The sequence below is a fragment of the Microcebus murinus genome, chromosome 1 (genome assembly GCF_040939455.1).
Source record: "Microcebus murinus isolate Inina chromosome 1, M.murinus_Inina_mat1.0, whole genome shotgun sequence".
Lineage (NCBI taxonomy): Eukaryota > Metazoa > Chordata > Mammalia > Primates > Cheirogaleidae > Microcebus > Microcebus murinus.
In genome coordinates, this window is record NC_134104.1 from 76,578,972 (window position 1) to 76,605,579 (window position 26,608).

Below are 26,608 nucleotides of genomic sequence, written 5' to 3' on the forward strand. Positions count from 1 at the left end.
TCAGGTTGGGAGAAGCCCAGCTTTTCATGACTAGGAGACAGGCAGGCAGATACGTTCTAGGCATCACTGCCAGAGCAAAAGTGAGAAATGCCACTCTGTCCTTTGTCAAAAAATTTGGGGCTCTTCTTATAACTCAGAGAAGATTGGTTCCCAGGTAGCCTCCTGGGAAAGTCAGAAAATATCTCTGATATCTATCCCTCTTTTCATGGTATGAGTTTCCTGTATGGCATGAGCATTTGTAATTATGCATGCATTCATATTAGTATTTGATTGCTGTCTGTCCCTGCCTACTAAAAATATAAGCTGCAGGAGTTAGAACCTTGTCAGCCCTCTTCACTACTGTCTCCAGTGAGTATCTCTAGACACTTGAGGAGTGTTTAGCACATAGTCGGCACTCAGTATTTGTTGAATGAATAACGTGGGAGGTTTGCCAGCTCTTATCACGGGCATCACTGATGGAAAAAGCTCTTTCTTAGCCCCCTACAGAGAGCACTATGGGCAGTCATCTGACCTTTGCATCACATGTCTTGCCCCCGAATGCTCATTCGTTGCCATCCCCCAATGCAGGAGCTGCTAGCACATGAGACTTTTGAGTCCAGCTCACAGACATCAGAAGAGTGCATAGACCCCAGCTCTTCCACCCTCATGTCAACTGCATTTGCTCAGAAAGAGTGGCCCTCTAAGAAAATAAAAACTTGCTTTTAATTTCCAAAAATTCACTCCTTGCTTTTAATTTCCAAAAATCAACCAGTTGAAACAAAAGTGGTGCAACTGTCTATCTAGATCTATTGTCGGTGATGAGGGCCTTCCAAAAATAGTCCCTACTGCTGATGAGATTGCAACACTGGTGATCTTCAACCAGCTACAGAAGTGATAACAGAACCCACAACTTTCTGGGTGAAAAACTTTGGTAATCATGATGATAATAGCTATCATTTATTTAGTACCAACTATGTGCTAAGCACTGACTATAGCTTAGAGGTTATGGACTACTGATCAAGGCAAGAACCCAAACTCTGCCTCTGGCCAGCTACATGACCTTAGGCAAGTTACTCAACCTCTAAGACTCAAGACTTAACACTTCTTTATCTATAAAATGGGAATGATAATAACAGAATCAAGTAAGATAATACACCTAAAGGGACTGCAACAGTGCCTGTGACAAGTATTTCACACATGACATCATTTATTCCTCACCAGCCCCTCCTCTGTGGATACCATTACTATCCCCATTTTACATACGGGAAAACCGACGCAGGGGAGATAAGTAACTTGCCCAGAGTTAGTCAAGAGACAATCCAAATGTGCCAGGTTTTTTCATGCCTTTGTAGCTCTGCACGTGGCATTGCTTCTGCTTGGAATGTCCTTTCCTATCCTGTTCCCATGGGGCCACCCCCAGCCTCCAATACCAGCTCTAGTGCCCCTTGACTCTGACATCTTCCTTGGCTCCATAGCGATCAAATTGACTCCACCGCGCCTGTTCAGACTCATCAGACTACACATTTATCAATCAGTTTGCAGGTCTATCCCAACCAGATTGAGAGCTCCTTTAAAACATATCCCTGGTCCCCCACATCTAGCCAGGCTCTGGGCCATAACTGGGAAATGCTCGGTCATGTCTGAAGGAAAGAATGAAGCTAGCTCCGGACACCATTGTGGCCCCTCCCCACCGCCTTCAATTGCTAGAATGACCCCCACCCACCCCCAACCGTCATCTTCAGTTGCTAGAATCCCTTTCATAGCACTGTCACAGCACACGCTCCTTTTGTCTGCGCTGAAAGGCAGGGAATTTACCACCTCCCAGATTGTACATAGCTGTGGGAGAAGCTCTGCCTCTTGGACAGATCTTAAAATTGAGGGAAACAAATTTTCTATAAAAATAAAGCCAGTGGTTTAAGCTCTACTCTCCGGAACCACATTGACTCAGATGGAGAACCTCTAACATTTGTTGAGCACATGCTATTTGTCAGGCTCAAGGTTAAGAACTTCACGTGCATCGTCTCATTCCATCCTTGCAGCAACCCTGTGCAGACGACGTCACCATCTACCCCATCCCCCCCCCCCCCCAGGAAACTCCTCTTCACCCCTTGAATATTTTAGTTCCTGGCTTGCTATAATTCTCCCCAATAGGATTCCTGTTATAACTTTTAGTGACATTAATATCTACCTATAGGATAATCTAGTCCTTTGGCTTCACAGTTCTTTGTTCTCCTCAACCTCACTGATTGTGACCTTGGCTGCTCACTTCCAGGTTCATATTTTTGATCTTGTTATTTCCAAAAATATATACCCTCTCCATAATCCTGATTTCAGGCAACCCCTCTCCAATCGCTACTCCTGTCTATGCAGCTTTTCCCAACCAGTACCCCAACCCCAACAAGCTTCTGTGGTTAATCTTACTATCTGCTCACTGTCCCTCACTTCCCTCATATCCTCACTTCCCTTCCTACTCAGCTTAAATTCCATGGTCAATCATTAAAATGAATTCCTTGTCCTCTCTTAACACACATAGTTGACTAAAACCTAATCTTGCTTACAGCCAATTCTCTTTCCCGCTCCACACCTACAACCATGCAACTCAACATGGCTAGAGAAAATCACACAATGATACTCACTGATTTCACTTCAAGTTCATGATCACCAAGTGCCAGTAGGTCCTTAATGCCTCCCAGCAATCATATGCTACTTTCCCAGTCTATTTATCTCCCACTCACCTACTACTTGACTTCCTCCTTTCAATTTTGCCGTCCCCTAATGAACTTGCTAATTGTTCATGGAGAAAACAGAAGCTACTAGATTAGAACTTCCTCAAGCCCCCACCACAGCCCACCTTATCTGCATTCATGCCCATATAGCTCTTGTCACTATAAATGAACTGGCTGTGTCCAACACTTGCAATAACCAACACTTGTCCACTAGATCCTACACACTCTTGTCTACTTAAGGAAATTGTTCTATGAAAATTCTCTTTTTCTTTTGCACCAAATAGGTATTCCTCTCTCAAAGATTATTCCCATCAACACATAGATATGCTGCTGTTCTCCTATCTTAAAAAACAAAAAGCCCCACTTGTGATTCAGGCAGCCACCACCTGACCCCAATCAGCTAAGCACCACTAGACAGTCTGTGCCATCTGGTGGAAGGCAATATGAAGCACAGAGTACCACTTATGAAAAATTGTTGCCTAAAATGTTATCAAGCCTTTATATGCAATTCTAGTTTTTAGGAAATACAGAAGAAAAAAGAACAAGTTAAATGACAGTATAGGGAACAAATCCAAAACGTAGGACTTTCTGTAAGACAATTAGATTGGTTTCATTAACAAGTCAATGGGCATGAACAAATGGCTTAAAAGACAAAACAATATGTAATATACAGACCTTGTCTAAATCCTGTCTGTAGACTGGGAAGAGGAATTTGACACCTTTCAGAGCAAATGGGGATATTTGAACATAGATTGGATATTATATAATATTAGGAAATCATTGTTAATTTTATTAGGTGTAATAATGGTATCATGGTTATGTAAAAAAAGAAAAAATCCTATGCATGTGAAGTGGTAAGATATGGAATCTACTTTAAAATACTCCAGCCAAAAAATAGATAAAACAAATATGAGAAAATGCAGTATCATTTTTTAGAAGTATTCAAATTAAACTATTTAAGAAGCAAGAGAGATTTACAAACTCCTTTGTTTGGGAGTGGGGAGAGTTTAAAAGAGCTTGAAGAAAATAGGATAGATAATTGTTTTTGTTTGTCTAAAGGAATCAACTGAAAATGACATATGACTTTACCAAAGTCACATATGCAGCCATTACATGAATTCTGAATAAATTTCATTTCTCTGCTGCTCCCCCTAAACCTCTTGACCTCATTCCTCCTTCCAGCCCATGCCCTATTTCTCTTTCTTTTGCTGTAAAACCCCTTGAAAGACTGTCCATAGTAACTGTTCCCAGTTTGTGTCTTCCCATTCTCACTTGAACCCACCCCAAGAGCAAGCTTCCCATCACATGAACCTGCTCTTGTCAGAGCCCCTGACACCCGTGTTGCCGCCCAAGCGGTCAGTGCTGGGTCTTCACCTCATTCGGCCCACCAGCAGCTGGTCACCTCCTCCTCCTCCTCCATGCATGTCTTCACCTGGCTTCCAAAACCTACACTTCTAATTTTTCTCCACCTCACTGGTCACACCTTCTCCGTAGTCACCACGGCCGGCTCCTCCTGGTCTCCCCTCTATGTGCTGCCCGGCAGACACGGGGAACCTGCGGTCTTAAGGCCACGTGTGGTCTTCTAGGTCCTTAAGTGCGGCCTTTTGACTGAATCCAAATTTTACAGAACAGATCCTTTTATTAAAAGAGGTGAAGCAGAGAACGTGCCTTCTCTGGTGATTAAAAAAGAACAATCTTGAAATCAGAAGGCAGCAAGCTCCACACCCCGGAGTCTGCACTCATCCGCCTACACTCAGTCTCTACGGGTTGTGAGCATCTTGTGGTCTGTCTCGCTCCACCCAGCCCACGGTGTGCACGCGATGCACGCTTGTTGCAGTGCACTAAAATGAGTTCAGAAAGCATGCTCTGCCAGTGAAGTTCTATACAAAGGAAGCCTTTGGGGAAAAAAAAAACAAAAAAAAAAAAACAGCAGTGCAGAAATGGGGATGGCTGGAATAAAACATTGTATTCACTTTGCTAGTTACCCTCCAGTCTACTATCTGTGGAGGGGACACAGCATCACAGAGCACAGTGACTCTCAGGCTTAGAGCACATCAGAATTATTAAAACTACTTATTAAAATGTAGGTTCTTGAATCTGTCTCAATCATTCTGATTCAAGTAGTCTGAGGGGTGAGGGGGTGGGCAGGCTTAGAAATCTGCATTTAACAACCATCCCAGGTAATTAATTCAAAGGCAAGTGGTCTATACAACACACGCTGAGAAACAGGTAGCAGAGGTCAGTGCTACCCAAAGAGAGGTCTGCAGGTAAGCACTGGTCTGAGAAAGCTTTTCAAGGTACAGGGTAGGAAAAGCACAGAAATTGAGTGTGAGCAACTTTGACACTTTTAAAAGAGTAATTTTATGCTTGTTGAATTTAATAATTTTTAAAATGGGGCTTATATTTTGAATGTCCTATTTTTCATTTCATTATTCTATAATCCATTTTTATTGTATTTTACGAAACTATTGATGTGTGACAAATTGGGGGAAAACCCAGTTCTTTACCACCAATAGTTTGAGAAGCTTTGGCTTTGGAGAAAGAGCTCGCACAGGCTGTCATCTCAAAAACCTAGACTCAAATCCTGGCTTTTGTACCTGTCAAGTTATATGATCTTCGGCCAGTTCATCAACTTCTGTGAGCCCTGTGTCTTTGTCTATAAATTATGCATAATACTTAAAAGTTTGCCTCTGCATGGTTGCAGTGACAATTTAATGATAGATGTTATCACTTTGTTTTGGCTAATAATTATTGAGCTTTTACTAAGTGCTAAATGCTTTATAGTCAGTAAATTCCCTGCGATCAGGTAAAGTTCTGTGGCAACAACAGTGCCCGAGGCGAGTACTGTCCTCACCAGACTTCTCAGAGCCCCCTAGGAGCTTGTCCAGGCTGTGTAGCTCCAATGCCTGGGCTCCCAGCCTCTGAACTTTATCCAGTGGGAGCCAGCATGAGTCAAAACAGTAATAGTTTTGTCAACATATTTCCGACACGTCACTATTTTGCTCAAAAGTGCAGCAAAGATCAGAAATGTGATAAGCAACAAGAAACTTACAGCGAGTGAACCTGAGAGTGAAAAGAAGCCAAGAGAAATTTGCAGTGTCTGAGAAGCTGCGACTGTTTGCAAGTATTTACCCGAGTGAGGACAAGCCCCACGTCAAGGCTACTGGAGGGGCCAGGAGATCCTGCCCAGATCAAAGCCCTGAAGATAAACAGGCTTCCATTCCCACCTGACTCAGCTGTTCCAGACTCAGGCTACAGAAGGGTCTCTTACCAGAGATTAAATTTTTCCCAGCCAGGCAGGCACTGGAGAAGATGGAGAAGATAACGAGGTCCTCAGAAACGCCCCAGCACATTTCCCCAGAAGTTTTCTAAGAGCTTAGAGAACAGAACTTTGTTGGGGGGCAGGGGGTGCTGGGTCCCCACCATGTATAGGCCAGCAGTCCCTGACCAGAGCCGGCCCCTCAGAACAGGTAAGGAGAGCTCTGAACTCAACTCAGGGTTCACAGAGCCGTGGCAAAGGGAAAGCACGGGCCATTTGCTACCTCTTCAACCTTGCCCCTGACAGGCAGAAGGACATTTGTAGAAAAATTTGTCTTGCTATTTGACAGCTGCCTGGTGACAAGTAGGCCCCTTACACCCCAGTAGCTCCCCTTCTCCATAATGCCCACTCCCCACTATAAGCCCAGCGTGCATCTCCCCAGCCTCACCACACCAAGGACCAACCTGCACTCCACGCCACACACCAGAGGTAAGTAGAGGAGGAGGAGCACGCAGGCCTATAAAGAGGGCTGAGTAAACACAGCGCCCTCCCAAGCAGCACACCCAGCCCTTCCTTCCTCCATGCCCTTACACATCACCACACCCCCAAACTACAGAGAGGCAAAGAGAAAAGAAAACGGGCCCACCTCCTCCTCGGGAAGAGCAACTGTCTCATCTCCTCCTGGTCTTTACTATCCCCCACCACTTTCTTTTTTCTCTGTGGTAATTTAAAGCAAATGCTAGAGACTTCATATCAGTTCCCCCACACCAGCTCTTCTCAACTGAGGTTCCATCAAAAAATTAAACCCTAATGTCCTAAGACAGCCATTGTATGCAATGAGCTAACTTACCTCCCTGGCATCTAGAATGATATGAGGTATGTGCCACCCTTGGGAGAACTGAGAACAAAAGCTCTCAAATAATTTTCTATACAGCTTAATTCTCTAGAAGATGAGACACACACACACACACACACACACACACACACATCAGGTTCTGCCAGAGACTACATGAATATATATGAAAATTAAATATGACCACAATTAGGTGATATTAGTATCACCTAATATCCAACTCATTTTCAAATTTTTACCAATTCTCAAAAAATGTCTTTTATACTGAGTTGTTCAAATGAGGAACCAAACAAGAGCAGCATATTTTGTTTGAATGATATGCCATTTTTAGCTCTCTTTGAATCTATAACAGCTCCCTACTCCCTTATTTTTTCTTTCTCATAGTATATGGTCATTGAGGAAACTAAATCATGTGTCCTATGGAAAGGCTTGTGTTCTGAGGCCGGCCGATGACTTTCTCATGGTTGGCGTAGTCCCCTTCGCTCTGCGTTTCTTGTAAACCGAGTGTTAGATTTCAAGGCTTGTTGAGATTCAGTGGTTTCAAGTTCAATGGTTCTCTAAGTTTTTTATATATATCTAAAAGGATCAAGGCCGAGTACAGTGGCTCATGCCTGTAATCCTAGTACTCTGGGAGGCCAAGGTGGGCAGATGGCTCAAGGTCAGGAGTTCGAAACCAGCCTGATCAAGAGCGAGACCCTGTCTCTACTAAAAATGGAGACAAATTAATTGGCCAACTAAAAATATATAGAAAAAATTAGCCAGGCATGGTGGCACATGCCTGTAGTCTCAGCTACTCGGGAGGCTGAGGCAGCAGGATTGCTTGAGCACAGGAGTTTGAGGTTGCTGTGAGCTAGGCTGACACCACGGCACTCGCCCATGCAACAGAGCGAGACTCTGTCTCAAAAATAAATGAATAAATAAAAGGATCTTAAGTCCTGGTAGTCTAAGGGAGTTGGGGATGGAGGAAATGAACAGGAGGTCTGAGCTCTACTTTGCAGTGGTCTCAGAGCCTGTGAGAAACATACCCAACTCATAGTAGGTCATTCACTCAGCAAGTGCTCATTGTGTCCGGTAAGCCAAACTGGAGATACAGCAGTACAGAAACCCACCAGACACCCCGAACCCCTAGTGCTTGCCTTCTAGGGAGGGGCTAAATAGTCAAACAATGTATGTGGTGCTTTGCAAGGAGATAAATGCTATGTAGAACACTAAAGTAAAAGGGATAGCAACAGCTTTGGGGCGGGGTGGAGATTTAAAGTAGATGGCCAGAGAAAACCTCACCAAGAGAAAGATATTTGAGCAAGGATTGGGGGACGGTGAATGAGGGAGTAAGGCCGATTTCTGAGGGAACAGGGTGCCAGGTAGAAGGAACAGCAGAACACCTGGGGGGGGCACACCTGGAGTGTCTCAAAAATAGCACAGAGGGCCGGGCGAGGTATCTCACGCCAGTAATCGTAGCATTCTGGGAGGCCGAGGCAGGAGGATTGCTTGAGGCCAGGAGTTTGAGGCCAGCCTGAGCAAGAGCAAGACCCCGTCTTTACAAAAATAGAAAAATTAGCTGGGCAGGGTGGTGTGCACCTATAGCCACAGCTACTCAGGAGGCTGAGGCAGGAGGACCCCTTGGGCCCAGGAGTCTGAGGTTGCTGTGAGCTACAATGATGCCACTGTATTCTAGCCTGGGTGACAGAGCAAGACCCTGTCCCAAAGAAAAAAAGAATAGCACAAAGGCTAGAACAGAGTAGGCAAGGAGAAGGGCAGTGTGATGTGAGTCCGGAGAGGTTTTAGGGGCCAGATCACGTAGGTGACCTTACTGGTGTAAGAATTTGGCTTTCACTCTGAGTGAGACTTGGCCAACTTACGTTTGAAAGGGACTGTTCTGACTGCTCAGGGAAGCGACTGCGATAGGCAGGAGGCTCCGGGGGTGAAACCAGGATGACCTTTCAGAGGCTAGTGCAGCAATCCAGGTGAGAAAGGCTCAGGATCCCACTTAGTGGGTTCCTACCAGGTGCTAACACTTCAAATGTTACCCAATTTAGTCCTTACGCCCACCCTGGTGGATGAACTATTAACAATCCTCTTTTATAAATGAAGAAACAAACTCAGAGAGTTTAAGTCATTTGCTCAAGATGTCACTGTAAATGGTCAACCTGGGGTGAGAGCCACGTTATTCTAACTTGCAAACTGGTCACACTCCCCAGAGTATGCCCCCCTACTCAGGCCCTTCAGAGGGCCGCTGAGAGCCTCTCTGCTTTACTACAGGTGCTGGTCACCGCTTTACTACTGCTTCCACTGCAGGTGCTGGTCACCGTGCTGACCTTCTGTGACACCTATTTACTCTGACCTGATCTTTGTCTCCTTAACCTCTTAGTATGCAATCCTCAGCCTCATCTGGACCTTACAACCCAAACGCTCTGTTCCGAGACTAGAGGCCTTGAAATCCTGCTTCCCCCAGAGGGTGTCTGCACTAGCCATAATGCCCCCAAGATGCAGTCCATGTGTCCCAGTGTCCAGCAACCCTCTACCATGCTGCCATTTAATCCTGTAACGACTCCTTTTTCTGTTTCTTCCCGTCAGAAATAGCTGGTTTCCCCACCAAAACTTTGCTCCTTCTGCCATATAGGTGTTGCTGTAAATGACTGCCCAGACAGGGATGACATTTTACAGCAAGTGCACGCACACACACAGACATGCACACACACACACACACAACTTGCATCTAGGTAGGATCATTTCAGAAACTATTGGCAAGGAAATGTGAACAAATGAAACATGTGTCACTTCTGCGCCAAGGTGATTAAGAAGTAAGTTTATTTGTAACAGCAGCTAGCATTACCCTAATAGAGCTCCTCAGTAGAGACCTCCTGAATATTCATTTCCGCTGGTCTAAGAACATCATGAGAATTGTCAGGTATAGATTTTTCATGTCTACTCATTCCAATATTTCACTAGCCCAGTGAAATGACAGAAGTGCTCATTAATTTAGTCAAAGCCAACAGTTCCTAAATTCTTCCACACCAAGTACCTCTTGTATTTTGTTTCCCCTGACATGATCCCCAGGTTTTGAAAGATGTTGTCAACTAACTTTAATTAAAAATTTGAGTTCATATTTGTTACCAAAGGAACAAAGATATTGCTGCCAATAAGAGATTCTGACCAGCATGAAATTGTCGTTGCTACCATTATCAGTTGGTAAAAAAAAGTTCAGCATGATACAAAGAAATTTAATTTCCTTGACTATGCAAGATTGTTGTGGTAAATGTGTGTGTCCCACCTGGCTTTTTGAAGTACTGCAGTGTCTGGTGGGTCTCTGGAGACCCTGAACAAGGAATTCTACTTTGTACAGGTTGCCCCAAAACAAGCATTGCGTTTTGATTGCAGCCATACACATAGTTCTTGCTCAGCGTGCCTCCTAAAAAACAGGTTCTGCCAGTTGGCCAGACACAAGAGGGTGCTTAGAAAAACTACCCCCAATTGCCCCCAACTAGGTAGAATTAAGACATTCTAAGCTTATCCAGAAGAATCTGGCTTGGAGCATTTGGAAATCAGGAGAATAGCAATGTAAAACCAGAACTTTACTGGACTGCCAGATCCAACAGAAACCAGCCTCCCTCTACATCTCAGCACCCAAGCAGGTCAACCCAGGGCAGCAGTTAGATCAGAAAGATGCCTCCCCATGAGACAGAACAGCAGAGCTGTCATGGCCGGGCAGGGTACGGGGAGGCTGCCAGGAAGTCTAACATGCTAAATTGCAAAGAAGGACCAAATAGCAACAAAAAAGGAGGGAAAGATTTCTAAGGAAAGACCAAAGGTTGAGAATTTTAAGTCTCGCTAACAAGGGTCTGATGATCTAAGTACCCCTCTTCGAACCCAAGTGTCTTTACTGGGAACAATGGTGTCTGCTAACATTGTCTCAAATGCAGTTCCCTCCAGAAACTGAGGGCTGGGGACCATGCTAGGCAGTTTTACCAGTCTGGGCAGGAGAAGGTCAGGGCCAGTGTTCCTTGACCATTCCTTATAAGCTTTGGTGCTTATAAAGGCCGGAATCACTGAACTGTGATAACTCTACTTAAAGTCATCAAGGTGATGACTATTTATTTCTTTCATCTTAGCAAACTGATGTTTTTCTGAGGACCAGCCCAAGGCCAAATGCGGCCCCATGCAAAGAGAAAGGGAAGAGAATGTAGAGGACAAAAAGTTTGTTCAAGTCTGTCCTCAGAGCTACATAGCACTCCGTGTCCCCCTCCTCTGCCCTCCCACCTCTAGTCCCACAGCCACACAGGCGAGAGGTGTGGGGGAAAGGGACCACTTAGAACATTGTTCCTCTATCTTGCCTGGGCATTAATATCACTCAAGTAGCATTTTTAAAATATAGATGTCTAATAGGGGTGGGGAACCTGCGGCCGTAAAGCCACATGTGGCCTTCTAAGTCCTCAAGTGCAGCCTTTTGACTGAATCTAAATTTCACAGAACCAATCCTTTTATTTAAAAGCGTGCAGCAGAGAAAGATGAAGCTTTTCTTTCTTCCTTTGGTGCTTATAAAAGAACAATCTTGAAATCAGAAGGCTGCAGGTTCCCAGAGGGTGGCCTTGGGCAGAATGTGGGGGAGGCCAGGCTTTTCCTGGGAAGGGAGGGACAATGCCCGTTCAGCCTAGGGCAGGGCAGACATGGCTGACAGTCAATGCATGGCTCAAGCATTTTAAGTCCCCACTAACGGGGACTCCCCCACAACCCAGGGAGTCTGCTGCCCAATAATGGCCCAGAGTTACTGAGGAAGCGGCAGAAACACAGCTTCGATCCAGGTCTCCGGGAATTTCAGGCCAAACTGTCATCAACTCTGGGCTCCTGGACCCAAAGAGGACCTTTATTTCTGGATATTGCACATCTGTTAGCAGGCCAGGGTGAGTCAGAACTACCAGAGAAAGCTAACCACCTTGCACTGAGGGGGCGTTTCGCCTCTCTCTCCTCCCCAGATCTTGTTTTGTTCACCAGATGGTGAGGCAGCAACACGGCTGAAAATGAATCTCTTGGGCAAAAAGGGCCACTACACCCTGAGCAATCCCAGACGAGGGTGTGAACTCAACTTCTGCTCTCAGCCCACATCATTCCCTCCTGGAAGGCAGTGGCTGGTTCTCTGGGGGGTTCACATTTTCTCCCCTCCCCACCAAACATGAAGAACATTCTATACCTGTACTTTCTTGGTGCTTAATGGAACATGTTGTCCACTGTTGGAACACATTCATTTAGGGGCCAGATACACAGAAGTCAGCACTCAATGGTCAATCTCACCTCCAAAGGTCCCCCACTCACCACTCCCTCCCTTCACCATGGGGACCCAGCACAGGCCTAGCACCAGCCCATGTCCCTGGGGGAAGCTCCCCCACTCCTCACACTCCTGACATGAACAAACACACTCTTGCACGCTTGCCCAGGTGCTGTGTGTGTCAACCTTATTTTTCCAATCAGACTGTGCCCTAAGGGGGCAGTGATTATACTCCCTCTCTGTCTCCTTTTTAGCACTGCCAAGCACAGGGTACAGGTAGCACTTGATAAATAGAATATCTGGCTGGTACCGACTGCCAGGGCTTGTGATTGAGGGTGGAAGGTGGTTAATTTGTAAATAAGAAAATGGCTTTAGACATGAACTGAAACATCAAGAAACACGAAGCACCTACTGGGTGTGCGGCCCTGTGCAGGGGGACAGGAAGTGGGGAAAGGCATTGTGACTGCCTTGTGGGGGGTTTCCCCTGTGCCTGGCACTGTGCTAACCCTGTACATACAACGGTTCACTCGATCCTGCCATGGTTCTCTGAGGTTAGCACTACGTTATCCTTCCCATTTTGCAGATCAGAAAGCTGAATCCCAAAGAGGTTAAAGGACTTCTAGTAAATGGCAGAGCCAAGACTTGAACCCAAAACTGTCTGAATCCGAACACTACAGTCTTAATGCTTGTTCTAAAGCGATCATCTTCTTTGACCTGTGACTCTCTCAGCCACAACCATGCCCACCTGATCCCAGAAGCAAAGGATTTCAGTTAATGAGGAAGGTCTCAAGCCCAGAGCACACTTAGAGTGCTAGACACTTGGCATATTACACCACTGAATCCTCCTACAGCCCTGGATCATTGCTGATATTACAGTTGATCCTTGGCATTTATAGATTCAACATTTGGGATTTTGACTATTTGAGAACAACCCCAAAGGTCCTAGACATGAAACAGCCTGACTTTGCTCAGGAGCAATTATGATGCTTATGCAATAGAAAGCTGATGGGAGCCAGTCCCTTAGCATGTAACAGAGCTCACATCCAGGCTGGGACCCAGGGTGCAGGGGATTCTGTGCCCCCATGTATCAGAAAATGATAGAAATAACTGTTTGCTTGTGAACTATAGCTCCCAAAGAAATCAAACTGGTAGCCCATGTTAAGGAAATTTTATACTCAGTAATGAATTTCTTTTAATAGATTTAGAAATCCCTATGTCCCTATTTTATGGAATTAATGGGACAGAAATTATTTAAATTTTTAGTTTTACTTGATTGCATATACAGTATCAGGGGAAATTATGTGCTCTGCTAGTGTGTCTGTTTTCCTCATCTGTCAAATGAGAACAAAACGCCTCACCTTAGTCTACTGTCTACAATAAATGAGATCATGTAACAATGACAAGGATGTTGATTCAAGAATTCTCAAAGATCTCAAAAGAAAACTCTCATGAATGTCAACATTATAATATACGGTTTCAACATTTTATAGATGAAGAAACAGAAGCTGGGAGAGGCCGGATGACTCGCCAGGAATGTCCGGCTATAACACCGGTGACCTTCGCTCCCCACAACCCACAACAAGTCATCAAAATCGGTCCAGTCATGGAATATGACTTATGAGGATGGAGGGGAAGTGGCGAAGCCCACAGAAGGGAGAGAGCTGCCCCTGGGCTGCCCACACTCTCTACACCCCACCCCTATCCCGGTGCTGGGCTGGGAAAGGCAGAGCTGGGGGCTTACCTGTTCTGACCACTTCCACCCAGATCAACCAAGATGCTAGGAACTGTGAGCTCGGAACAGTGAGCCCAGAGGAATTGTTATTCCTCCTGCGCTACAGAGGTCTTAAATACCATGAGAAATCAGACAAACATTTCATTCATGAATTACTTTGTCTATTTGAACCATCTAGTTATCTCTATGTTCCCAAGGTCCAGGGTAGTGCCTGTGCTCAGCTTCATTTGCCAAATGACTGAATGTTTTCTCCTTGCAAAGAAGGTGCTCAAGAATTTTAGCCCAAGAGGAAGGGCCCGCATCTAGCCTGAGATCAAAGAAGCTTCAGGGATAGGTGAGACTTCAGCAGTAGCCCTGCCCCGAAAGGCCTGGGGGTGGGAGGGAAGGGACACAAAGGGGGACAGGGGCAGGGTCAAGGTGCACAGAGCTGAGCTGGACAAGGTGAAGCTGCAAAGGGAGACTCGGCCTCACTGTGCAGCGTTGTGAGAAGCAGGTGGAAGAGGCTGGCATCATCAGGTATGTGGCAGAGAGCAGGAAAAAAGTGTCAGGGCAGGGGCAAAATGAGGAGCCAGCAGGGGAGGAGTGCCCTGAGAGTTCCCCAGCAGCCGGGGAGGCAGGCTGCGGCCACGGCCCCCACAGCACCCCTTCCCCACTCCCCAAAAAGAAGTGACCTACAAACAAATAAGTGCCAGTGTTTTTTGGACACCTACTACTTGCCAGGCACTGTCCCAAGAACCTGTTTAACCTTCGAGACAACCCCACAAGGTAGGTAATTGTTAAACTTATTTTATAAGTGAAGAAGCAGAGGCTCAGAGAGATCATGGAATTTGCCCACAATCACCCCACTGTTAAGCTGCAGAGCCAGAATGTCAACTCAGATGTGACTCGGGGCCCGCAGGCCACAAAAACCTAGGTACAGCACCCCCCACCTTGCTGCAGAGATGAGAACCAAGACAGAGAAGGGAAGAGGCCCTCCGACAAGGCCTGGATTCGAAGAGTGGTGCTAAGTTTCATTTGAACTGAGGTTTGCACTCAGACAAATGGACCCCAGCTTTATTATTCAATCACTGTGCAATTTTAGGCAAATGACATGAACAGTTGGTGTCTCAGTTTCCTCATCTGTAAAATGTGTGCAAAATCACCTGCCTTGCAGGGTTGCTGTGAGGGTTAGAAGTAAGGATCGTACAGTGCCTGGCAGGTGCTTAATGAGGGACATTAAGCAGGAAGTAGGATAGGAGGGTGGGAGGAAGGAGGGACAGGGCCTTAGTTTGGTGGCTGTTGGGTTGAGAAGGTCCTCAGTTCTCAGAGGATGAGATGAAATTTCTAGGAGTGTCATGAATCAATATTTGTCTTTGGCGAAACACTGGACCTTGATATTCATCTCAACCAAACCAATATTTGACACTTTCAGCATGAACTATTTTAAACACTGCTCCACAGCAAAGAGACTAGGAATGTGGGACTCTCAAGAGAGCCTGAGGCAAGGGGGTATCACTGGAAGACTGAACTAATAGAAAAACCTGAAGCCAGGGCACAGATGTGGGGTCCCCTAGCTCTCCAACCAAATCACTGTGTGTCCTCAGAAAAGTCACTATCGTCCCTGAATCTCTGTTTTCTCATGAGAAGATGGGCTTTAAAAATCTGCATCTCGGACTGGGTGCGGTGGCTCACGCCTGTAATCCTAGCACTCTGAGAGGCCGAGGCAGGAGGATTACTCAAGGTCAGGAGTTCGAGACCAGCCTGAACAAGAGCAAGAGCCCGTCTCTACTAAAAATAGAAAGAAATTATCTGGACAGCTAAAAATATAGAAAAAAATTAGCTGGGCATGGTGGCACATGCCTACAGTCCCCAGCTACTTGGGAGGCTGAGGTAGAAGGATTGCTTAAGCCCAGGAATTTGAGGTTGCTGTGAGCTAGGCTGAGGCCTAGGCTAGGCACTCTAGCCCAGGCAACAGAGCGACACTCTGTCTCAAAAAAAGAAGAAAAAAAAAGAACCCCATCTCACAGAGTTGTGAGAAAGCACAAGGGAAATAAAAGATGAGAGAAGCTTTTAAACTGCTCAGATGAAATGTTTGTTACTCTAAATTTCTCCAAGACACTGCTGTTACGTCATCACTTCCATAAAGCCAAAGGAATCAATCTTGCAGGTAAAGTACTCTTCCATTTTAATGAAGAGAAAGAAATACTTATTGTTTGAGAAACACTTAAGACACTAAAGTCTCCTCAGTTATGAACTGAAGCAAGTTATAACTGGTTAAAAGAATCATTTCTGTGTGATCGTCAAGATGAAAACACATTGCTAAATTCTCTCAGAGCTCATACACCTCCGCGAGCCCTGTGGCTGAAGTTGGGCAAGGCAGCCAGGTTCTGCTCTCACTTGCACAGAGAGGGGCTTACCGCCTGAGGGAGGAAGAGCCAGTAGACCAACTCCCCACAATAACGCCTGCTGACTCTTTTCTCTGGATGTTTCCTCAATTTAGAAAACAGGCCAAACTCACCCCACCCCCCACACCCGTGCTTAGACCTCCTGCACTGGAATGTGCAGGGAAGAAAACAGAGTGTCAGTGAGGTGGTCCCAGGGAGAAACCACGTGCAGGCTGGCAGCACCGAGGCCTGGCACCCAATCTTGATTTAGGGAGAAATACTTGTGCGCCCAGTCGGCAGCACCCATGCTCAGAGCGGAGAGTGCTGTAGGGTTTCCTGGCCTCACCCATGAGGCCCAGATGGCCTCTTGCTTGGTTTTCAAATAACCTAAAGGGTGTACAAAATGCAATAAATAGAGAAAAAACACTTTCAGTTCTCTCCTGGTCTGCAGGCAGACTGGTAAACAGAGCCACAGCCCATTTTAGTTTCTATTGTTTGTACCCTTCTGAAAGGGGTATGTAGCAAGAGCATGTCCAACTTAGGGGCTCTAAGCCTGGGGAGAGGGTGAAGGAAGAGGAAGAGCAGGGGCTAGGGAAGGGGCAGAGACCCCAGCTTGGCTAGGCTGCCCTGGAAAGATCGTGTTCCGGGTCTGAATCCTGTTCCAGAGAGTAATGTGAGACGCTGTCAAACAAACCCACCTGAAATTCAATCTGTTCCTCTGAGCCAAGTACTGCAAGGTACATTTCCACTGAATCAAATAAATACCATTAGCACTCAGAATTTGTTCTTCCACAACCATCAAATTGCTCAAGATAGAGTTCCTGGCCTGTGATAGCTGCCTCCATGCCCAGCAGGGAATAAAAGACTGCAGAGCAGGGAGGGAGGGGAGAGCCAAGGTGAAGAGGCAGTGACCCACACACCAGAAGCAATTCCTGCAGGAGGCCTTCCCTGTGTGGGGGCCCCAGCTCTGAGCTCCTTGCTGCCTCTGTGCAGGAGAGCAGCAGGTCTTTTCACATCCCGAGCCTCGGCTCCCCAAGAACAACAAAAGCTACCATTTTCAGATTAAGCATTGTGTGCCAGGGTTTTTCTCTATAAATCTCCATTACCTCATAGCTCATGGACAGCAGTATGACTGCTCTATTTCTTCAATGGAAAATCTGAGGGTCAGAAAGATCAAGATTGCACAAAATCAGTAGCTAGTAAGGGGCAGAGCCAGAATTTGAACCCAGAGGATGTGTGTGTCTGTCTCTCATCTTCAAAGTGAAGAATGTGGAGGAGACAATAAATCCCTTTTCTTCCACCCTTCCCCTTGCTTCCTCCCTAAAAGGCTGGGAATCAGTGCAGTGACAGGCTAGGAGTTCAATGTCACTGGCGATTAAAGAAATGCACATTAAAATAATAAGATACACTTTCCCCCATCAAATTAATAATAAAAAAATCACAATAGAGCTGTAATAGGGCATTTTCATATACGTCATGGAAAAATAACATGGAACATCTATTCTGAAGGGCAATTTGACAAAATGTAGCAGTGTTAAAGATCTCCATTCTCTTTTAACCCAGTAAATCCATCTTCAAAAAGGAAATAATCAGAGATGCTGTCAAAGACTTTAGTTTTATCTCAGCCTACTCATAACCTGAAACAATCTCAATTCCCAACAAAAGAGGAATATTTTCAATGTTACAGAATGTCCACATGATGGGATATGATTAAACAATTAAAAATCACACTAATGAAGATTTTTAAAGTTTTTTAACTAAAAACTGCTCACATAGAAAACTATAGAAAGCAGTATGATGAACCACCATACCCCTCATTACCCAGCATTAACAATTATCAATTTACAGCCAATCTTGTTTTATGGATGCCCACCCATCCCTGAGTACTCTAAGCAAATCCCAGACACAGTATCATTGAAACTATAAATACGTCAATATGTAGCTTTCTAAAAATATAATCACAGTACCATTATCAACCTAAAATTTTAAAAAATTTAAGATTTTTTTTAACAAAGTAGGAAAATGCCCACAATATAATGCGAATTGATAAAGATATTATAAAACTATATACTGCAAAATCTTAGCTGAAATAAAAAAAGAAGGAAGAAAGAGAAAATGAGATGGAGAGAAAAAGAAAGAATGAAAGTCAAGAAAAAAAGATGGTATTCACAGAGAAAAATGACTTGAAGGAAATATATCTAAAATATATTTAAAATATATCTAAAATATTGCCAGTGGTCTGTAGTTACCCCTGTATTATAAGATTAGAAGTGAGTTGTGTTTGTGTGTGTATATTTATCAAGGGGAATACATTAGAATATTTATAACTTATTCTGCTCTTCTTTTATTTCTCAGGTTCAAACTTTTCCTCTGTTATAGCTTCTTTTCAGGCTGAAAAACTTCCTTTCACATTTCTTTAAGACCTACTTTGTTGGAAACAAAGTCTTTTGGTTTTCTTTTACCTGGAAATATCATTATTTTGCCCCCACTCCTATAGAATATTTTTTTCTGGACATAAAATTCTGTGTTGACAGTTAGGTGTTCCCTCCACTGCCCCCACCAGCATTTTAAAGCTGTTGTCCCACTGTCTTTGGCCTCCATGGTTTTGGAGTCATTGGAATAGGTTCCCCCTAAATATAATGTGTCATTTTTTCCAAGGATGCTCTTGATTTTTTTATCCTTAATTTTCAGAAGTTTGATTATGAAGTGGCTGGGTGGTTGTCATCAAGTTTATCTTGTTTGAGATTACAAAGATTCTTAAACTTGTAAATTTATGTCTTTCTCTAAATTTGGAACATTGCCAACCATTCTTTCTTCATATATTTTTTCTACAACAATATCTTTCTTTACACCCTCTAGGATCAGACTCCAATTAACATGAATTTTCAATTTTTTGATATTGTTCCACAGTATCCTGTGATACTGTTCATTCATTTTGCCCAACATTTTTTCTATTTCACAATGTGTGTTACATAGTATATAATTTCTATTGATCTACCTTCAAGTTCACGGACTCTTTTCTCTGCCATCTTTATTCTGCCACTTAGCCCATATCATCTTTTCAGTTCTAAAATTTCTAATTATTTTGCACACTTTCTACTTCCCTGCTGAGAACTTCTATCTTTCCACTAATTTCAATAATGGAGAATAATTATAATAGCTACATTAAGTCTTTGTCCGATAATTTCACCATCTGAGTCATCTCCGGGTTAGCACCTGTTGATTGTCTTTTCCTTTGAGTACTGTTTATATTTTCCTGATTGTTTTTATGTTGAGTAAATTTAAATTGTATCCCAGACTTTTGAATATTATGTTGTAAGACTTTGGATCTCGTTAAAATCCTTGGGAAAATATTGATTTTTTTGTTTATTTTGTACCAGGCAATTAACCCACTTAGATTCAGACTGAACGTTCTATCTCACCATTTATGAGCATTAGTTCTGCTACAAGATCAGTTTCCAAAGCCTTTGCTGTGCCATTTAGATTTGCTTGTCACATGCTCCACTCAAGTTTTTGTCCGAGATTTAAGGAGTGGTCAAATATCATAGTGAAGTTCTCAAAACCTCTGCAGTGCTTCTGTGGGTCTGTTCCATGCATACTGACCTGTAGTGTGCCCAGATTTTGGTCAGTCCATATATAGAATTAGTGGCTCCCCTTTTCCAGCTCACTACCCTCAGGAATTTTCTCATACTCTCTGGCTTCCAGGGCGTTTTGTTTCCTATTTCCTCTGGCTGGAAATACAGAATTATCTCAGAGTCTCAGCTGCCCACACTATCATGCAATTCCATGGGACAAGGGCCATCATGGGTCACTGTCCGAGTATTGAGTCAACTACCTTATCTGTCTGCTATTACCTTTCCAAGTTCTTGTGTGGTTGCTTTTTGTATTATATCCAGTTTTTAGTTATAAACACTGGTAGAGAGAGATTGTAGCTGGATTACTTCATCTTGGCTGATACTGCCAACACTTCCTTCTCAGCAATTTTTATTTTTCAAAATGTCACTCATGTCTCAAAGCACCTCTTTCAAAAGACCACTTCCTTCCAAGAAATCATCGTTTTTCTCTCAGCTAGAAAACTTTCTTCATCTGCTGATTAGGGAAGATTCGGATTTGGGAATATGGAGTTAACAATGTTAAACACCTAGAGAAACACCACAATGTAGGTGATTATTATCAATCTCTCACAGATTACCGTAGCTTTTTTCTGCAGAAGAGGGAACCGTGTGGAGGGAAAAGGGGAACCAGCAGACAGAGAATTGGCTCTATTTCCCCCTCTGCCTATGCCCTGAGAGCGAATGTAATTTTAGTTTTGATAAACGCTTGCAAAAGCCCAGTTTGTGCACCTGGGTGGATCTTCTGAGAAGCCACGTGACAGAGGGGGAGGAAAAGCATATGAGGTGGGTCAGGAGATCTGGCTTCTAGACTGGTTCTCCCTTGGGTCTGGGTTTTCTGTTCTCAATCATGATCGCAGGGGCAGACTGGTCTACCTCCACAGAGCTGACACAGCCGCCTCTGTAAAAGACAAACGGAACTGGGACATGTTTCAGTTTACCCTCCAATGGTTCTCTGAAGCACAGAATAAAATTTAAATTCCTTAGACTGTCCTATAAGAGCTGTCGTGCGTTTTGCTGCTGCTGCTGCTGCTGCTCCTATCTGTGACCTCATCTCCTGCCTCAGATTCCAGCCATACTGAACCAAAGTTGGCCCGTCCCCACCGTCCCTGAGCTCGAATATCGCTCCCTCCATCTAGCCAAAGATGAGTATCCCTCCTCTTCCACACAAACCACACGAGGACTTTCGTGGGGCTCTACCAGACCCTCCAGGACCCTATCGGTCGGTGGGTCCCTCCCTCGCTGTGCCCCCCGCCCCTCTGTTCATACCTAGTAGCACTTTCTGGTGGATAGTAAGCACTTATTATATGGGTCTCTCTCTCTCTCCCTCACTACACCAATGTTTCACAAAATATGTATTATTTTACATTAGTAAAACAGATTAGAACAAAATGACCAGCTTCTTAAAAATAGAATAAACTAGATTTCAAAATATCAGAATTCATTGCTTGTAATAAGGGCAAGTAGTATCTCATGAAACTTTTGTCCAAATAGGTAATGAGAAAGATGCATATAAATGGATAACAAATGATGAACCCCAGGCAACCATGATCCTGACTCAGTAATTACCAACTCGTGGTTCATCTTATTTTGTTTATATTCCCACCTACTCTTACAGCCCTAGATTATTTTGAAACAAATCCTGAACATCATGTCATTTCATTCATAAATATTTCAGTGTGTATTTCTTAAAAAATAAGGACTTAAATAAAGTAACAATGTCATAAAATATATTTATTGTTGGAAGTACTCAAAAAAGTTTGTAAGACTTACAAGCTCCCAGGGAGAAAAGCCACTTCATTTACGTCTGCATCTCAGGGCCTGGCACTCACTAAGTGCTGAGTAATGGAAGAAAGAAGAGGAGGAAAGAGAAAGAATAAAAGTAGAAAGGCTGTAAAAGGGAGAGTAAAGAAAGATGATTTGTTCCCTTTTAGCTTTGACTCATCTTGAAAGTACTTTTGGTGAATTTCTCAAAGAGAAAATGCTCACTAACTGAGATTCCTCATCCTTAATTAATTCCCAAATAATTGAGGGTTCTGTATCTGTTGTTTTCCCTCTGGGATGTCTCATATGACTGTGCAAGTTGTTCCCCAGCTAAAAGGGCAGCTTTCCCTAATAGACACAAAAGTGCTACTTGGCTGACAGTGGCCCTCTTTCCCTCCCCGCTCTAGCGTCTTACGATAGTTACCTTGGTCCACTTTTCTCTCTCTGTTGTCTTCTTCTCTTCTGCCTACACAGTCTACAGAGGCCACAGGTAGGAGATCCTCCATAAAGCTAGGTCCCGTGAGGTGTGTTCTCGGTAAAAGTCGTACAAGGCATCTCTTAGAATGACTCTGGTATCAGAGGCAGGTGCTGTCACTTAGGACAAGTCCTGGGTTCTGCGACTGGCTCTAACACTTGCTAGTCATAAGACTTTTACATGATATCCCTGAAACCAAATTTCCTTATATGAAAGTAGGAGTAATAATAGCTCCTCTGTTTCTTTCTGAGAGCTCTTACAAAGACCAAAGGAAGAAATGCTTTGTCAATGATAAAGTAGCATACAGATATCGAGGATATTTGAGTAATGACTTAATGATTATATCCAGAATGGTAGTTCCTACACTTCACTGCTGTCTAATGAATTGGTAGTTATCCTTCTCCCCAAAATTCTGCATTACAATTCTTTGGAAGTGCAAATTCACAAATAATTGAAAAACATGTATTCATAGACTATTTGCAAGAGCAAGACATCAAATGCCAAGAATCAAATTTAATTAAAGAGAGGCAAGACTTTTTTTTTTACTGAAGACTATAAAACATTACTGAGAGAATAAAAGAAGACCTAAATAAATGGGGAGATATACCATGTTTATGAACTTAAAGGTTCAATTTTGTTAAAATGTCAACAGTTTCCCAAATTATAATGGTTAATCTTATGTGTCAACTTGACTACGCCAAAGAGTGTCCAGATATTTGGACAAACATTATTCCGGATGTGTCTATGAAGGTGTTTTAGATAAGGTTAACACTTAAATCAGCAGACCTAGGAGAGCAGACTGCCCTACCTACTGTGAGTTGGGGTTTATTCAATCAGTTGAAGGCCTAAATAGAACAAAAAATCCAACCCTCCCACAAATAAGAGGAAATAAGAGGGAACTCATTCTGTCTGACTGATTTGAGTTGGGGCATTGGGTTTTTTCCTGCCTTTAAAATCAAACTGATATATCATCTCTTCCCCTGGGCCTTAAGCCTGCTGGTATTTGGACTAGAACTACCCCATCAGCTGTCTTGATTCTTAGGCCTTCAAACTCACACTGGAACAGTACCATCAGTTCTCCTGAGCCTCCAGCTTGCTAACTGCAGATTTTGGGACTTGTCAGCTTCTATAACGACATGAGCCAATTCTTTATTTGTGTGTGTGTGTGTGTGTGTGTGTGTGTGTGTGTGTGTGTGTACTCTATTGATTCTATTTCTCTAGAGAATCTTAACTAATACTTTGATTTTTAGGTTCAATATACTCTCAAAATCTCAGTAGCTATTTTTTAAAAATCAACAAGTTGACTCTGTAATTTACAAGGAAATACAAAGGACTTAGAATAGCAAAGGCAATCTTAAAAGAAAAGAAGACAGTTAAAGGACTTACCCTGCCAGCCTTCTAAAACCAGGGTAATCAAGACAATGTGTTATCTGTATAAGGACAAATAGAGCAATGAAAAAGAACAGAATCCAGAAAGAGGCCAGCAGATATATACAGTCGCTTCATTTTTAACAGTGATACCAGTGCAATCCAGTGGGAGGAAAAGAGTCTTTTCAATAAATGGTTCTGGAGTGTCTGGATATCTATACAGAAAAAAAGGAGCCTTGACCTCTCTCTCACTCTATCTGTAAAATTAATTTAAAGTGGATCCTAGATCTATATGCAAAAATTCAAACTATAAAACTTCTGGAGGCTGGGCGCAGTGGCTCACGCCTGTATTCCTAGCACTCTGGGAGGCCGAGGCGGGCAGATTGCTCGAGGTCAGTTGTTCGAAACCAGCCTGAGCAAGAGCGAGACCCCGTCTCTACTATAAATAGAAAGAAATTTAATTGGCCAACTAATATATATAGAAAAAATTAGCCAGGCGTGGTGGCGCATGCCTGAAGTCTCAGCTAATCGGGAGGCTGAGGCAGTAGGATCACTTGAGCCCAGGAGTTTGAGGTTGCTGTGAGCTAGGCTGACGCCACTGTACTCACTTTAGCCTGGGCAACAGAGTGAGACTCTGTCTCAAAAAAAAAAAAAAAAAACTTCTGGAAGAAAACATAAAATATCTTCATGAACTTGGCATATGCAAAAACTTCATAGTCAGGACACAGAAGGCACTGACAATAAAAGTGGGAAAATGGCTAAGTAGAACTTCATCACAATTAAAGTGCAAGGTATTTGAAAGCAATTCTGAAAACCAATTTTGGTTTTTAATGTGAGACAGACTGAAGATCCAGGTCTGGAAACAACTGTGTCAAAATACACGTGTTCCACGACTTTTCAGGGCCTCACACACAAGGGCAGCAGCCTCATATTTCACCAACATGGTAGGCCAAGGTTAGGGACATTTAAGAGAACAAGATAAGGTCTTTGTCACAGGGAGATCAGAGCATCACTAGGAGATAAGACTCACTCAGAACACACGGAGCTGATAAACTACATGATTCTGACCTGTAATCCAAAAGCTAGGCCAGGGAGAGGGCAGGTAAGATTGGGATCCACACATTGAGGGTCTGCAACAGAAGGGAATTCACAAAGCAACTGTTTCAACTCTCCCCACCCCACTTTCATAGATGAAAAAACTGAGGGCCACTGCCATAGACTAGGACTCATCGCTGTGGCAAAGCCAAAGTGGAATCCAGACTTCTTGGCTTCCTCTCAAATTCTGCTTCCATCACTGAGTCATGCTCCTGGCTTTAGAATCTGGCCAGGCTTCACGGAAGATTCTGGGGACTCACTTTGGTCCTAAAGAGTCCTTGAGATAATATATGTGAAACTCCTATACATTGTCCTGCATACAAGCGCTCAGTAAAGGATACTATTCTGAGGTTACAGTGTATCCCCCAAGTGGGCAGTGACAAGGCAGAAGGCCCCAAAGCCTGCATTTGAATAGTAAAGCTCCTTTCATACCAAGATTATTCCTGCACCTGCTTAGCTCCCTACTACGGCAGATACTGCCATCCAGGGAAAACCAGCAGGGTCCTGGCCCTTCTCTAACCCACAGGGCATGAGGGTTGAAGAAGGAAATTCATCTTTTCTGCTCCTATGCCCAGGGTCCACATTTCACCCAGGAAACAGGAACAGACACATCACACAATTTTCTTCATCCTAAATCCTAGGCAAGGGTAACTAGCGCAGGGTTGGCGAGATGCTGACCGAGAGAAGCAGGTGAAGGGTCAGAAACAGCCAGGATGGACTAATGCCTCACAGGGTGCAAGGCCACATAAACACAGGAAAGTCCTTGGCATTTTCCAGACATGATTAGCACATTTACTTTTCCTCAGCCGGGAAAGGGCGATTCCCTTCCCCTTACGTCAATTGCAAATCCACCTGTCATTGTTACACACACACTTCTCGCATCATGGGCAGATTTTTACAAGTTCATTCATTTAGCCACAAACGCTCATTACCGGGCACCTGACCTGGACACCTCAGCACTCCATACGTGTCTCTGCCTCCAGAGGGAGAGAGGCAGGGACGAGGAAGTACGGCTGCAGAGGGGTACCACAGAGAGGCCCGGCACCCAGTCTGCAGGGCTCAGGGAGGATGCCGGGGGTGGGTGTGGGGGGAGGGAGAGACACAGCTCAGCTCAGACACGAAGAAGAGGAGGTGGACAGACAGGAACCAGGTGAGCTGTGCCATTTCTTTGCATTTCTAGAGAACGTGCTTCTCACCTTAACATTTAGACAGCTTCGATCTGTGTCGCTGAACATACAGAACACCTGACGCCTTCCATAGACCCGACAGTTTCTTTTGACAGCAAGTGTGGGGGAAAGTCACTAAATTAATAAGAATATGAAGTATCACCCGCTCTATGTGAAATTACACATTCACTAACCTCAAAAACAAGATTATGTTAAAACGTTGAGACACAGGAAAATGTTGATTCACCACCCATTTGTTTCATGATGGCCCCAAACCTACAATGTGGACTTAAATATACAGCATAACAAGAAATACGGTCAAAATCTAAGAGCTAATTACAACAGAACTGCAGCTTAGACCAATGTGAGGGAATAAAGTTCTCTCTCATAGGGTAGGAAATACAACTAAAAAAACAATGTTTTTCTTTTCATTACATTTATGGAGACATGCAAGGCACTGTGCAAAATGCTTTCTATGCATTACCTCACTTCAACCCCCAACACCTCCCAGAACAAGTGCAACGATCCCATTTGACACGTGAGGAAGCTAAAGTTCAGAAAGGTAAGTAATTTGTCCAGAGCAGTGCTCTAGAAAGTGCTGGAAGTAAGATTTGAACACACATTTACATTTACTGAGTACTGATTATGTGCCAGGCAATGTTCTTAGGACTTTTCAATATTATCGGGAGACACTACTGTCATCCCATTTTAAAGAAATGAGGCAAAGAAATGTTAAATAACTTTTCCGAAGTCACACATCTGTCTGACTTCAAAGCCCATGACAGATCCACGTGCAACCGAAGGTACAGAAGGAAGCCCGGAGGTCATCCCCGTCCCCAGGCGGTGTGCACTTCAGAACAGAGTTCCATCCCGCTTTCGTGCCACTGTGCAAGGCTGAGGATGAACTTAGCAAAGCACGTGGCCAGCTTGAAGACTGTGGGTCTCTGGGTTTGTTTT

At 44.0% G+C, this 26,608-nt stretch overlaps 1 protein-coding gene across 11 annotated transcripts in view; it reads right to left on the minus strand.

The window, feature by feature from the left end:
- Window positions 1-26,608, minus strand: part of ST6GAL1 (ST6 beta-galactoside alpha-2,6-sialyltransferase 1) — a 123,814-nt gene that overhangs the window by 41,134 nt on the left and 56,072 nt on the right. The window contains exon 1 of one of the 11 annotated variants that reach the window (XM_076003080.1): window positions 21,972-23,391. The exons of 8 other annotated variants lie outside the window; for them this stretch is intronic. The gene's annotated coding sequence lies outside the window, so the exon portion shown is untranslated. Of the gene's footprint in view, window positions 1-6,428; window positions 6,478-21,971; window positions 23,392-26,608 lie in introns of those variants that run through there. 2 more of the 11 variants (XM_076003076.1, XM_012789638.3) reach the window with 2 other exon arrangements.